At 33.1% G+C, this 12499-nt stretch overlaps 1 protein-coding gene and 1 pseudogene across 39 annotated transcripts in view; both read left to right on the top strand.

Annotated features, from left to right (window-relative positions):
• The window catches only part of PTPRD (protein tyrosine phosphatase receptor type D), a 1934582-nt gene that overhangs the window by 1173618 nt on the left and 748465 nt on the right, over positions 1–12499 (top strand). The window lies entirely within an intron of this gene.
• Positions 2960–3078, top strand: LOC118600487 (annotated as a pseudogene).

The raw sequence follows: 12499 nt of genomic DNA, 5'->3' as shown, positions 1-12499 counted from the left end.
ATTAGAAGCCAAGTGTTCAGCTCTTTTGCAGCTCTCCACTGGACCTTATCAGGGAACATACTAGCTGGAGGGCATCCGTGGCACTGACTGCTCAAAAAGAAACCCAGCAGCTGTGTTTTTGACAGCTGGAGCATGCCCGATGTCCACCAACAAATATCCCAGACGCCTTGCCTTATTCTTCGTAGGAATCAGGCAACACTTCACTGGTTTGAAAATGAGAGTTCTTTTATGGTTGCCATTTTATTTGGTGGATGGTCAGCACTGGAATTTGTTTACAGTTATCTATTGTTCTTCCAGACATTTGCTATCATTCTTCTTATAAAAATAGGTAAGAAATAAAGGGAAATGAATGTGACTAGGCCTTTAGCAAATACAAGTATAAATAAGACTACATTTATTTGGAAAATAAAGCTAAACAATGGACACACTTTGCTATAGAAAATGGAAAGGAAGCAGGTGGAATCTGTTGCATTTTTCTTCCTTGTATATCATCTTATATGTATACATTGTTTTAATCATAATATGTGCTGTTAAGAAAAGAATGATTGGTTCTCTTTCATTGTCCTCTAGCCTCGCACCTTACTTTAATCTACTTGTCTCACTTGGAAGTGGGCCTACATGTGAGGACATTAGCTACACTCTGTTGGATGCAAAAGATGTTTTTTGTTCTAATTTGTCAGTATATTTGAATCTAGAGAGACTAAAACCTGACCTTCCTGACATGTTTGTAATAAATGTAACTTAATCCCCCAATTCATTTGGAACTAATCAACGGTAGTCTCTTACAGAACAGAAAAGGAAGACAGCAGCATTTGGTTTTTCAAGAGTAGTTTTAAATTAAATTATTTAAATGTGATTAAAATATAATACATTTAATTTAGCGCAAAGTACTCTCAAGTACCTATAACCGTGTCCAGATATTAGGGCAACGCTGTGTTTCGTGTCAACATTTGTTCATATCCCTGCATCAAAATGGAGAAATCTTCCTTGCTGCCTTAAAAGTGCCAGGTTTCTCAGAAGATTAACCACTTAGTTAATAATACTTAAAGGATTTACTCTCAGTTAATGAATTCAGCTAAAAAGATGAAAGGTAATCCTCTATAATAAGATCTCTAACAAAACCCAAAATCATTGAGTACAGTAGTTTATTAAATCACCTAGAAAAAGTTTTAAAATTTTCACTAACAAGCCTATTTAGGAATTGGGGTGCATCATTTAATCTTCATTCAATAAATAATAGTGATATAATAATTAAAATTTTAGTCAGCATCTTACTCTTAACCTGACCTAAAAAGATAGACCACCATTACAGAAATTAGACTGCAAGGAATCTTACAGACCTCCAGGTGAATCCCTCGTTTTATAGGTGAAAATACAAAGCCAAAGGTCAAGTGACTTACTTCAAAGCACATAATATAGAAGGAAAGCTAGATCTAACCCCACCTCCAGTGTTCTTTTCACCACACACACGCACTCCCTAAAGGCAAAGTGGAAACTGTCAGAATGTAATGATTAAAATACTGTGTCACACAGAGTATACGCACCAACTGCTTTCTCAGTAGGGTTGATATCCAATATAGTAACCCATATGTGTATCAGTTCACCTCATGTTCAATAAGTCTGCGAGTGGCCTTGGCTATGTTTGCAAAATATTGCTATTTCAAAATGCCAGATCTCTTGCTTTCTCTTACATTTTTCTCCCAACTTTCTATTGATTGGCTCTGTGGGGTATTTTTTTTTTTTAATAGAATGAACAAGCAAACAGTTGACACAACTATTTGCTTTGCTGCTCAATTGATTTGGTCAAAGTACTTTTGCAGGAATCGCCCATCAATAGATTTAAAATTACAAATTTTAAACAAATAAACAAGACTAAATCATGAAGAGGCACAATAGGAAACTATAAAAAATGTCAGGAAAAAGTAAGCGGTGGCATAAAATAACTGTTTTGGCACAGGGTAAAATCACTAAGAGGATTGGGGTGGCAGGGGACATTTTAGATGTATTAGTGAAATGACCATTATTTTCTTTTGTCTTTGTTAATAATTTTATGACAGTTGTTAACTTCAAAGTTTTTCTCCTACAAATGTGCTAATAGAATATTTTAAAAAGTAAGAACTTTAATAAGAACATGGAATTTACCAAATAAATCATGATAATATTATAAAGTGAAAACATCTTAATCCCTCTTAATAGCAGACATTGCCCTTATGATTTAAAAGAGCAAAATAATTATTTTGTTTTCAGGCAGAATGCAACTTTAGCGGGTTTTTTTGTTTGGTTGGTTTTTTATTTTTATTTTTTAGAAAGAATTAGAATTAACTAGTATGTTCAAACGGCAAAAATATATACTTTTAAAATCGTACAATTCATTAAGCTTCAGAAGGCAGCATTCAACATGAGAAAAAAAAATACAGATATTAAAATTTCATGGAACTGGTTTCAAATCCTGGCTGGCTGCACACTTAAATAGTCGTGTAACTAGGGGTAAGTTACTTAGCCTTTCTAGAAATAAAGTTCTTTCTTTATTTTTGAATCAAATAATTAGTACTTACATCCTATGGTAGTCATGAGGAGTAAATGAGATAATACATATAAGGCACAACAAAGAGCCTTTGACAAAGTAAGTACCAAAACATTATTATTATTGTTATTCTACAAAGTTTGCTACATGTAATTATTTATTAAGAATCTAAGTATTAAGACTCATTGATACAAGCCAAAGAACCTGTTGCTTAAAGACCTTACAGTTATTGCTTTTTAGGAGACTTAGTTGCAAAGAGTTTAAATGATTTTTTAGTGTCATTTTAGAGTAACTTTAGGGGTTATTAAACTTAATATTATAGTTACATAAAATATTCATATAGTTTTGAAGTAAACAAAACAAAACAAACTAATAAATAAAGGGAACAGATCAAACATCCTAATTCTATACGAGTTGAAATATAAAAGTAAGTTTTACTATGGCCATGCCATCCTGAATGTGCCCAATCTTGTCTGATCTCGGAAGCTAAGCAGGATTAGGCCTGGTTAGTACTTGGATAGGAGACCACCTAGAAATACCAGGTGCTGTAGGCATTAAAAAAAAGTAAAAATAACTTTTAATTTCTATTTCTATTCTCATTCCCCTTTCTCCTCTACCCTACTTTTCTCCATCAGTAACTAAAAAAACCTGATTTTGGGCTTGTTATCCAAGTTTTTTAAAAAATATATAAGCAGATAGATACATATAGTCATATAACCTTTTTTCTTAGATGAATAATGGCACACTATATACTCGTCTCTTCCTTGCCTCTTTCACTCAACAATATGCCATGAAGATTGCTCCCCAGCAGTACATAAAGATATTCGTCACCCCTTTCAGCAGTTACCTGCTTCTCTATTATATGCGCCATAATTTATTCAACCAATCCCCTACCGATGGACATTTGAGTTGTTTCAAGTATTTTACAACTACAAATATTCTTACAATGAATATTCATGCTTTGTGTATATGTTGTTTGGTATTTCTGCCAGTATATTTTTGGGATAGATTTCTAGATTTCTGAGTCAATTTGGCTAGATATTTCCAATTTTTTCCTCTATATTAATTGTAACATTCCGAATTCCTACCACCAAATTAACAATGAACATGTTTCTCCACAAAGTAGATCTTCACAAAGCTCGCAAACATTGTATATTGTCAAATTTTTGAATTTTTGGCAATCTAATAGCTTTATTTTACCTTTTCTTTATTTTGAACAAGATTGAGCATCTTTACATATGGTAAAGAACAATTTTCATTTCTTTTTCTGTGAACCATTTTATTTCTCTAACCCATTCTTCTAGAGAATGGTTGCTATTTTCCTCTAATTTTAGAAAGTCTTTATATTTTAGGGAATTACAATCTATTTACTGACACCTCTCTAATTAATATTGCTGGCTCTGACTTCTACACAGAACTTGAGACTCATGTGTTCAACTGTCTGCTCTGAGTCTCCACATGGTCATCTGTTAAGTATCTAAAATTTAACAAGTTCGAAATTGAACTCCTGATGTCTCACCCCATGCAAACTCTTCCCTCTAGACTTCCCTAACTCAGTTACAGCAACTTTATCATTTTAGGTTTTTTAGGCCAAAAAGCTTAGAATCATCCCTGACTCTCCTCTTTTTTTTTTTTTTTTTTCCAGTTTGCATATTGGCTCTACCAGCAATTCCTATGGGTTCTACTTTCAAAATATATCCTGAGTCTTACTACTTCTTCAAATCCATTACTTTAGCTCTGATCTGAGCTATTCGCTCTCACCTTGATCACTGCAATAACATCCTAGCTGATCTCTCTTGTCTTTCCCTATCCTCACCTTATTATAGTCTTCACATACTAGCCAGAGTTCTTTAAAAATATGGGAGATCATAACTCTGCTCACAAGTCTCCAATGGCTCCCCATTATAAAAGACAAACTCATCTTATTCTAGCCAGAAGGCTTTTAATTTTTCAATCCCTATATCTGGAATGACTTTCCCTCAGATATTTTCATAGTTATTCCCTCATTTTCTTCTAATTTATGTGTATAATGTACCACATCACTAAGGCCTTTCATGAAAGCCCTAAATAAAACAATAATCCCATCTTCTGCCATACTCATCACTCCCCTTTATCATCTTTATCACGCTCTTCCCTTGAAGCATTTAGGCCAACTGACATAACAATTTATTTATTGTGTTGATTATTTGCTTCTCTCATCAGAAAGTAGCCATGAGAATGTGAACTTTGTCTAGTTCACTGCTGTTTGTGCAAGCTTCTAGAACAGTGCCTGGCACAAAGTAAGCATTCTGTTACTTGTTATAAATGAGTGAATGAATGAATGAATGAATGAATGAATGAAAGAATAGATGACCATAAAATTATGTTTCATTGACTTTACAGCTAAATCAGACAAATATCTGTGAATCTAGTATTAGGAAAACTGGTCCATGTCACCTTGTATAATGCAAAGAAAAAGAAATCTCTTAATGATGCTTTATTTTACAGGTTTCTGTGAAGCAATAATTTATGCAGAATATGAATTTTGGAATACTTTGATAGGTGGTGGTGGTGGTAGTCATAGGAGGAGGAGGAGGAGTAATCATGCATGAATTCTGATTAACGCATTGCCAAGTATTTAGAATTAAATACACATGATACTTTCTCATTAACAATATGAAATGGAGGTTAGTGTATAGTTAGCTCACTGTAAACTGGTAAAGTGCTTAGTTCATATTTACAGTATTATACGATTATATGAAAGGCACTACTTTGAATTATCTGAATTAAATATGTTTACTTAATGTTCTAACATGAATATAAAACTTGATTGGAGTTCATTTAGAAACAACAAGAATTCTTCCTACCTGCTGTGTCTTAGTTAAGAGAAGATTTAAATTCAATTCAAGAAGATACTCTCTTTTTCTTTAATAAGTGATTTATAATCTCACTGGTTCTAATTTACTGTAAGCAAAGCATCAGATTAGTAATGTGTTTGATATGAGTTATTAAGTTCCCATTAGACTAAATTACCACCCCTAGAGATCTGCAAAGCTACTCTGAATTAATTTGCATTCTTCAGTAGCCACACACTTCACCTTTTCTTAAATGCCACATATACTTTAGGATATATACCCTAACATGCTTCTCCAAGAATGATAAGTCATCTTATGAACTCTGAAATCCTGTTTATAATAATTATTATAATTATATTTTAAATTTAGAAAGGTTCTTGAAGGTTTCTTCTGATTGTTTTATATATTAGTGTGGTTTCCAGGTAATCCACATCCAAATTCATTTTCACTAAGCTATAACGGAGTAATAACCTTATTGACTATTTATATTTTCTCCAACTGCATTCAAGGCCACCAATGTAAAACCACTTTCTAATTGATTTAATAATTGGTTCTAAATATCTTACATCATCGTAAAATGATATCACATTTCATCCTATCAAAAGTAAGCCAGAACTCTGCAGGGCTTCTCTACATTATAGTTGGAAACAAGGACCTTGTGAGTGTGATCCATGGAACTTGAGACTAAGTAATCCTTAAAGGGGAAGAAACTTTTTAAAGTGTCTAAACTAAACTTTGTCAAATACAAATAGGTTAAACTAGCTGATCTGGTCTTCTTAGTAATAGCAAATTGATATTATTGATATGTTTATGGAATTGATTTTGTGGTGATAATTAAGATAACTCCAAAGAAGGGGGAAAAAAATCCAATAACTATATAGAGAGACATATTTGCACTGAAAAAATGTGGTCACTGGAAGGATCAGACATATTAACTAATGAAACAGGGCCTGTTCATATTTACTAACCACATTTCTGCAAAGCAGATTTACCAATTCAATTCCCCAAAGCTAAACAGGGTATCAGGCTGGATTAGAAATCAAAAGTCTCTATTCTTGAACTCACATGATAAACTCACATCTGTTCCTTAGTGTACAGCATTAATTTTAGCAGTAATGCAACCAGTATTAGTCTGAGTTGACCCAGAAAGGCACTGGATCACTCAGGGCAATAGTCTCAGTGTTCTCAATTTAATCTGATCCCAAATAAGAGACATATCGTCCCTGTCTTCATCCACACGTAAATGCAAGAGTTTAGTGAGCAGGGAATGCCAAGTTCTGTGGCTTCATTTGCTGCTTCTTCCAATCCTTCTTGTACTCTACTGCCAAATCAATATTTCTCAAGCACTAATTTAGAAAGTCATTTTTCTACATAAAATTTTTAATATTTCCAGAGACCTACCTCTTTGTTTGAAAGCATGCATCATTTCTCTGAATCTGTAAAAATACCTGTTCGATGCATGAGAAACTACAAAATATATGAAGAAAATTAAAATGGCCTGTAATCTCTTTTGGATTTTTTGGGAAATATGACTGTGGCAGAAAAGGAGAAAATGGATTAAAGGGGAAAAAAAATCTTGAGGACAGGATAAATGCTTGGTAGGTTTTTATAGAAGCCCAGGAAAGATGTGATAAGGATCTGAATTATAACAGTAAGATTGAGGGGAGGGTTAAAATGATATTTAAGAGATTGAATTGATTTATAGAGGGATAGGAATATTTTCAAGATTTTTAATTTGAGAGAATTGATGGGTGATGATGTAAAACAGAAATATTGTAATTCCTGTGGGACATATGGTAAAGCATAATGGAAAGTATATGGCTTTCAATGGTCAGGCTTCAGAATAGAATCTAATTCATGGTTTAGCATGTGTAAGTGTTGTGACCTTGAGTGCATGCTCAAGCTTCTCTGAGTTTCAGGTAAAATGAGAAAATACATCTTATTTTTCAGAATTGTTTGAAGTTTAAACTGGATAAAATATCTAAACTACCTAGGCAGCACCTGGCACACGATATGTTCTCAATAAATCATAGCTATTAGTATGATAATTGTTCGTAGATTGAGGTGGCTGAACAAAGTAGAAGAGTGAAAAACAGCCATTAGGGGCAGCTTTGTTTTATACTTAATATGGAAGATGTTCAGAAGAAAGAAGACTTTTAAATATATAGAGATATTAAAGAGAAATACCTGGTTAATTTTTAACTAACTTGCACAGAACTTTTTGACCAATCTGTATAAAGATAAGAGAGCACAGTTGGATCTGACAAGATTTGTGTTGGAGTAGAGTAGAGTTAGTAGAGTGAAGAGATTCCACCAATACTAATTATTATTACTAGAAAACTGTCTAGGATTTCTAAATGCAGTCTTTCACAAACAGGTTCTCTGCAACTCCATGTCCTGTCTATCAAATGGCATCTCATCCAAATGGCATCTGCAACTCCATGTCCTGTCCATCAAATGGCATCTCATCCAAAAATCTTTTCTGATCTTTCAGTGGAAAATGAGTGCCTCTTGTGCCAGAATCCATCCAAAATTTGCATACACCTCTCAGTGCATTCAACATATTCTGTTTCTTTTTGTAATCATAAGTATTTCATAGCCAAAAAAAGTCTTTGAGGGGAAAAACTGTACCTTACTCTGGTCTTTTTACAGTGTGCCATAGCTCCTGGTTCTGTGTTTTCTACCCAGTTGGTGATGAGTAAACACTTGATGACTAACATTAAAATGATTTAATGACCGTGCTGTGATTATTACCTCAAAAGTAGTCCCTTATCCCAAATAATCAGTTTATTTATATTAATCAGAATTACTTAATATAGAATTTTATAATCAATAGAACATTATTTCCACCTTTGAAATGCATTGCTAACATAATAACACTTTTGCTCATTCTTTTTATTGGAAAGATATATAGTTCTAAAGTCTCTTAGAGAAGTTTGGGCATAATCATAATTCTATAATAACAAATCAATGCTTTTTTAATAAAAAAAAAAAGTCTTCAATATTGCACTCTATTCATCACTGGGTTTTCTCTTCTATTGCCCTATTACTTAAAAACATATTAGTTAACATTTACATTGTTCTTAAAAAGACAGACCAAATTTAACTTGAAATCAACAGAATTATTGATTTTTAAAATGTGCTGCATTCATCTTTACCAAATATACATTGTCTAAATAAATACATTTCATGCTTTTCTTCAGTACGATAAAAATAGGAAGGACTTTGACACCAAAGGGCAGACAGAAGTGTTTATTTCCATTTGCTATCTTCCTATTTCCTTTCATTCAGCTTGGCATTGCTTCTATGCTTCCTATTTTCAACATTTATTTTAGTTTTCTTCTTAATCCTGACATGTGTGTAGTAGAATCTGACGATTTTATATGTTGCTTACAAAAAAAGAGAAGAACGTTCTTCTGAAGATGTCACCATTTGTGGTTAAATAAGCCACTTTTCATGATAAGAATATTTTTATATTTAGTCAGACGTTTCTGTTCTTTTCCCTTATGACTTGATAATAGTCCTGCTATTCTAACCCTTCGGTGAAATTGTGTTTACTACACAATTTGGGATATTTTCAGTATAGACTATTCTTCATATAAAAAGAGATTAGCTTTTTTATAATAGGCTTTTTTTTTTTTTTAATTAGGAAAGAATTTCTACAATAGTGTGGAAAACCACATGGGGAAATGTAATTAATGATGGTTTTGTGTAAGCTTTAATAATTTCATTGATCCGAAGGTTTTTGCAGGTTTTGGTTAGAAAGATAAAGAAACTGCCGCCTTTATCCACCCATTATTTCATTTAATGCAAAAGTATTGATAATTATCCAGGCTCTTTCTTAATACATTTAAAAGAATTTCTTTTTAGCAGACCTCTACTAACTAACGGTATCATCTATAATGATTTATAGTTGCTTTGCTTGGTAATATAATGAAAAATCTCATGAAATCTATGACCAGACAGTCATGGATAGAATCCTGTGATACTCTCTAAACCTTTAGTTTCCTTTTCTGTAAAGCGAGGGGGTTGTAAACTGAAATAAGATTACATATGTAAAATATCAACTAGTGCTTTGCCCCAAATGGACCTAACAAGTATAAACTATCTGCATTCTTAGGTATTTCAAAGCTGCTTGGTGTAGATAAAGAGGATAGCTCTCATTTAGGAAATGTAAGAAGATGCTGTGAATAAGTGGATCATGTTCACACTAGATTAAGTGATAAGAAAATATTTTGTCTTGTGTAACAAAAAGTCTAGAGAAGAGAAAGACTTCCATTGCAGGATATCAAGGTTTCTGCTCAAATTCTCTGTGATTTCTTTCTACAGCTTCCTATTCTTCTCTTCATATTGGCTTTTTCACCAAGCTACCACCCTGACAAGATGGCAGGGACAAGAACAACTCTTTGTTCATAACAGCGTGAATCAAAACTGTCTCTTAACCATGTCCTATAGTCTATCTCTTTGATCTAATTAGGACATCAGATCTCGTGGCAACACCTGGACCAATAACAACCTTGCACAAGTAAATAGATTTTGTCAATTTATAACCAGAAACTAAAGTTCAAAGACTTACTAGACCATATTGCTAAAAAAGAAAAGAACTATAATTAAAAAGCAAGTTTTCTAATGCTCATCTTTCTAATGTTCTCTCTCTCTCTCTCTAAATATATATATATTTAGGTTTAGCATTAGTCTTAATAAAATCATTTTTGAGACCTTAAGTTACATTTAATTTACATTTTTTTTCAAAAAGTTGACCTGTGTAGCTTAAATGTTCTACAACTCTTTAGTCTTGGCACATTTCTGAAATTATTATTTTCAGATGCTACTTAACTCGTTTATATTCACCTTTCCAACAAAATGGTATGTGACTAAATGTTTCTCTACTTTAAGTTGATATGGGTCTTATTATAGCACTCTTGTCAGTTGTCACCATTTGTATTTAGGTTCTGATCTTGTCTTCATTCTCCTCATTAATTATTTATGGTAGCAAAACACTGTGAGTGGATTCCACAAGCATCAATGTATTTTAAAGTTCTCTGAGTTTTCTGGTTTAGGGACCCAGGTATATGCCATAGGGATACATGTGGCAACTGGATTAGTGATTTTACTTTTGCATATTTAACTAATGGGTATTTTTTTTTACAATGAAATTTTATACTAGATAAGGGATGTGCTTAAAGGTCTTCCATTTTTTCTAAAATCATTCCCTATCCCAGCAGTAATATAGGCACAGCACACAGAATCCTTACTTTAGAGATCAACTTATACATATTGCAAAGTACTCTAGATACAATAAGCAAATATCACCTACTCTTTTTCTTCTTACTTGGAAGCATGATATTATGTCTTCTTCTGCACTCATTCTCAGAGAAGCCCTTCAGTTTTAACCAATTTTCAATCTATATCTTCTAAATAACACATGACCTCCTGCCCACCACATACATTTGGTGCTAAATAAATAATTAATCATAAGTTATGTCCTCTTTTCATGGCTGAGAAGTTTTCTATAACACTCCCAAGCTATGATGAATCTGGAAGCCAGAGGCCTGACCTTAGAATCAAAGGCAGATCTCCCATAATAGAATGCAGATCAGAACCAATTAAGAATTTCTATCTATCTACCTCCAGCCATTTGAAGCTAAACTGTAGTCATCTATCCAGAAGGGCAATTCAGATACTTTCCATTAAGATAAGACTAATTATGGACACCCTCCCCCCAATAGTATCATAAGGTTTATGTTTAGTTCATTTTTATTTCAGAACATGTAGAAATTTGAGACAAGGTTAAAACAAAGCCCATATGTTTGCATTTGAGTTAATTTTGCTCAGTAACTCTATCCCATTGAAGTACAAAATCTTAGGCATCCCAAGCTGAGTCACCAAAAATATTTACAGAGAATAAATTAACTCAAGATTGACCCTATTTAGTGTATGTATGTATGTGTGTATGTATGTATGTATGTATATACACACACACATACATACATACATACATATACACTAAAATAGTGTACTTTCTTAACTCATGTGTCTACCAGCAACTTTGATAGTCCTAAAAGATTTTAACTTCTAAGTTGTTCCATGTTTACTAAATGAATAAAAGAAAGAAAAAAAAATTACAATGATAATAATAATTTAAACCTTTTTGATGCTATAAAACTCTCTATGTGAGAGCTAATTTCCAGTGAAATTTTATATGGATACTAAGGGTGGGGTAGAAGAATTAACAAAATTTATGTATTAAGTTTGCTTTAATTGTATAGCGTATATTTTCAACCCAGTTAATTGCATGTGTGTATTTATGACCTAAAAATCACCCACTGCAAACTATCAGAGTGAAGAAATACAAAGTCAAGTGTCTAGGTGAAATTAATATAACAACTAAGCTCAACCAGATATATGAAAAACAAGATTTATAACTAAAAATATAAATAAACATACAGACATACATTTACTTCTTTGTACAAAGAAATTCATAGTAGTCTTCCTGTGTTCTTTCATTGTGCAGCACCTAAGTTAAAATTATTATTTCTCTAGATTAGTCCTTGCCTGATTTTAAGAGATTCCAGTATTAGAAATCTTGATGTGATGCAATTCCCTGTTCCCTGTCTAATAGAATGGTGGGATGATTTTTTTCCCAAACTTTGTCTGGCTTGTGGCTACAAAAAAAGAAGAGAAAAAACAAATAGACATATAGAAAGAGACCATTTATTCATGAAATAACCATTTAACAAGAAAGGAGTAGTGACAAAAAAAAGGAAGTCAAGGTAGAACATAATATTAATTAAGCAGAGAAGAAAAACGATGGCATATAGAGACAAGAGAGGTGCCATGTGGCTAACTGTGTCAACACATTCCAGCCTAAGACCTCCAGGAACAGACCTGTAGTTGCAGAGTTGGGTTTATTGCTTCTGGCAGCGCAAGAGCACACATACCGCGGGGAATTATAGGGGATTTAAGTAAGAGGGTGTTAGGGTTTATTAAAAGATTTAGGTTTGTGTTAAGTGCTTTTGGGAAGAGTAGAAGGACATGGGGCTTTGCTCTGGATTAGATGCTGCCAGAAAGTGTGGGTAACTCTACACCTGGGTATCTTAAATCTTACCTAGAAGTAAGAAAGAGCAAGTGAGGCTTAAAG

This window comes from Rousettus aegyptiacus, unplaced genomic scaffold (genome assembly GCF_014176215.1).
Source record: "Rousettus aegyptiacus isolate mRouAeg1 unplaced genomic scaffold, mRouAeg1.p scaffold_m13_p_3, whole genome shotgun sequence".
NCBI classification, from domain to species: Eukaryota; Metazoa; Chordata; class Mammalia; order Chiroptera; family Pteropodidae; genus Rousettus; species Rousettus aegyptiacus.
Note: the sequence above shows the minus strand (reverse complement) of the source record. Positions and strands in the feature narration are given on the sequence as shown.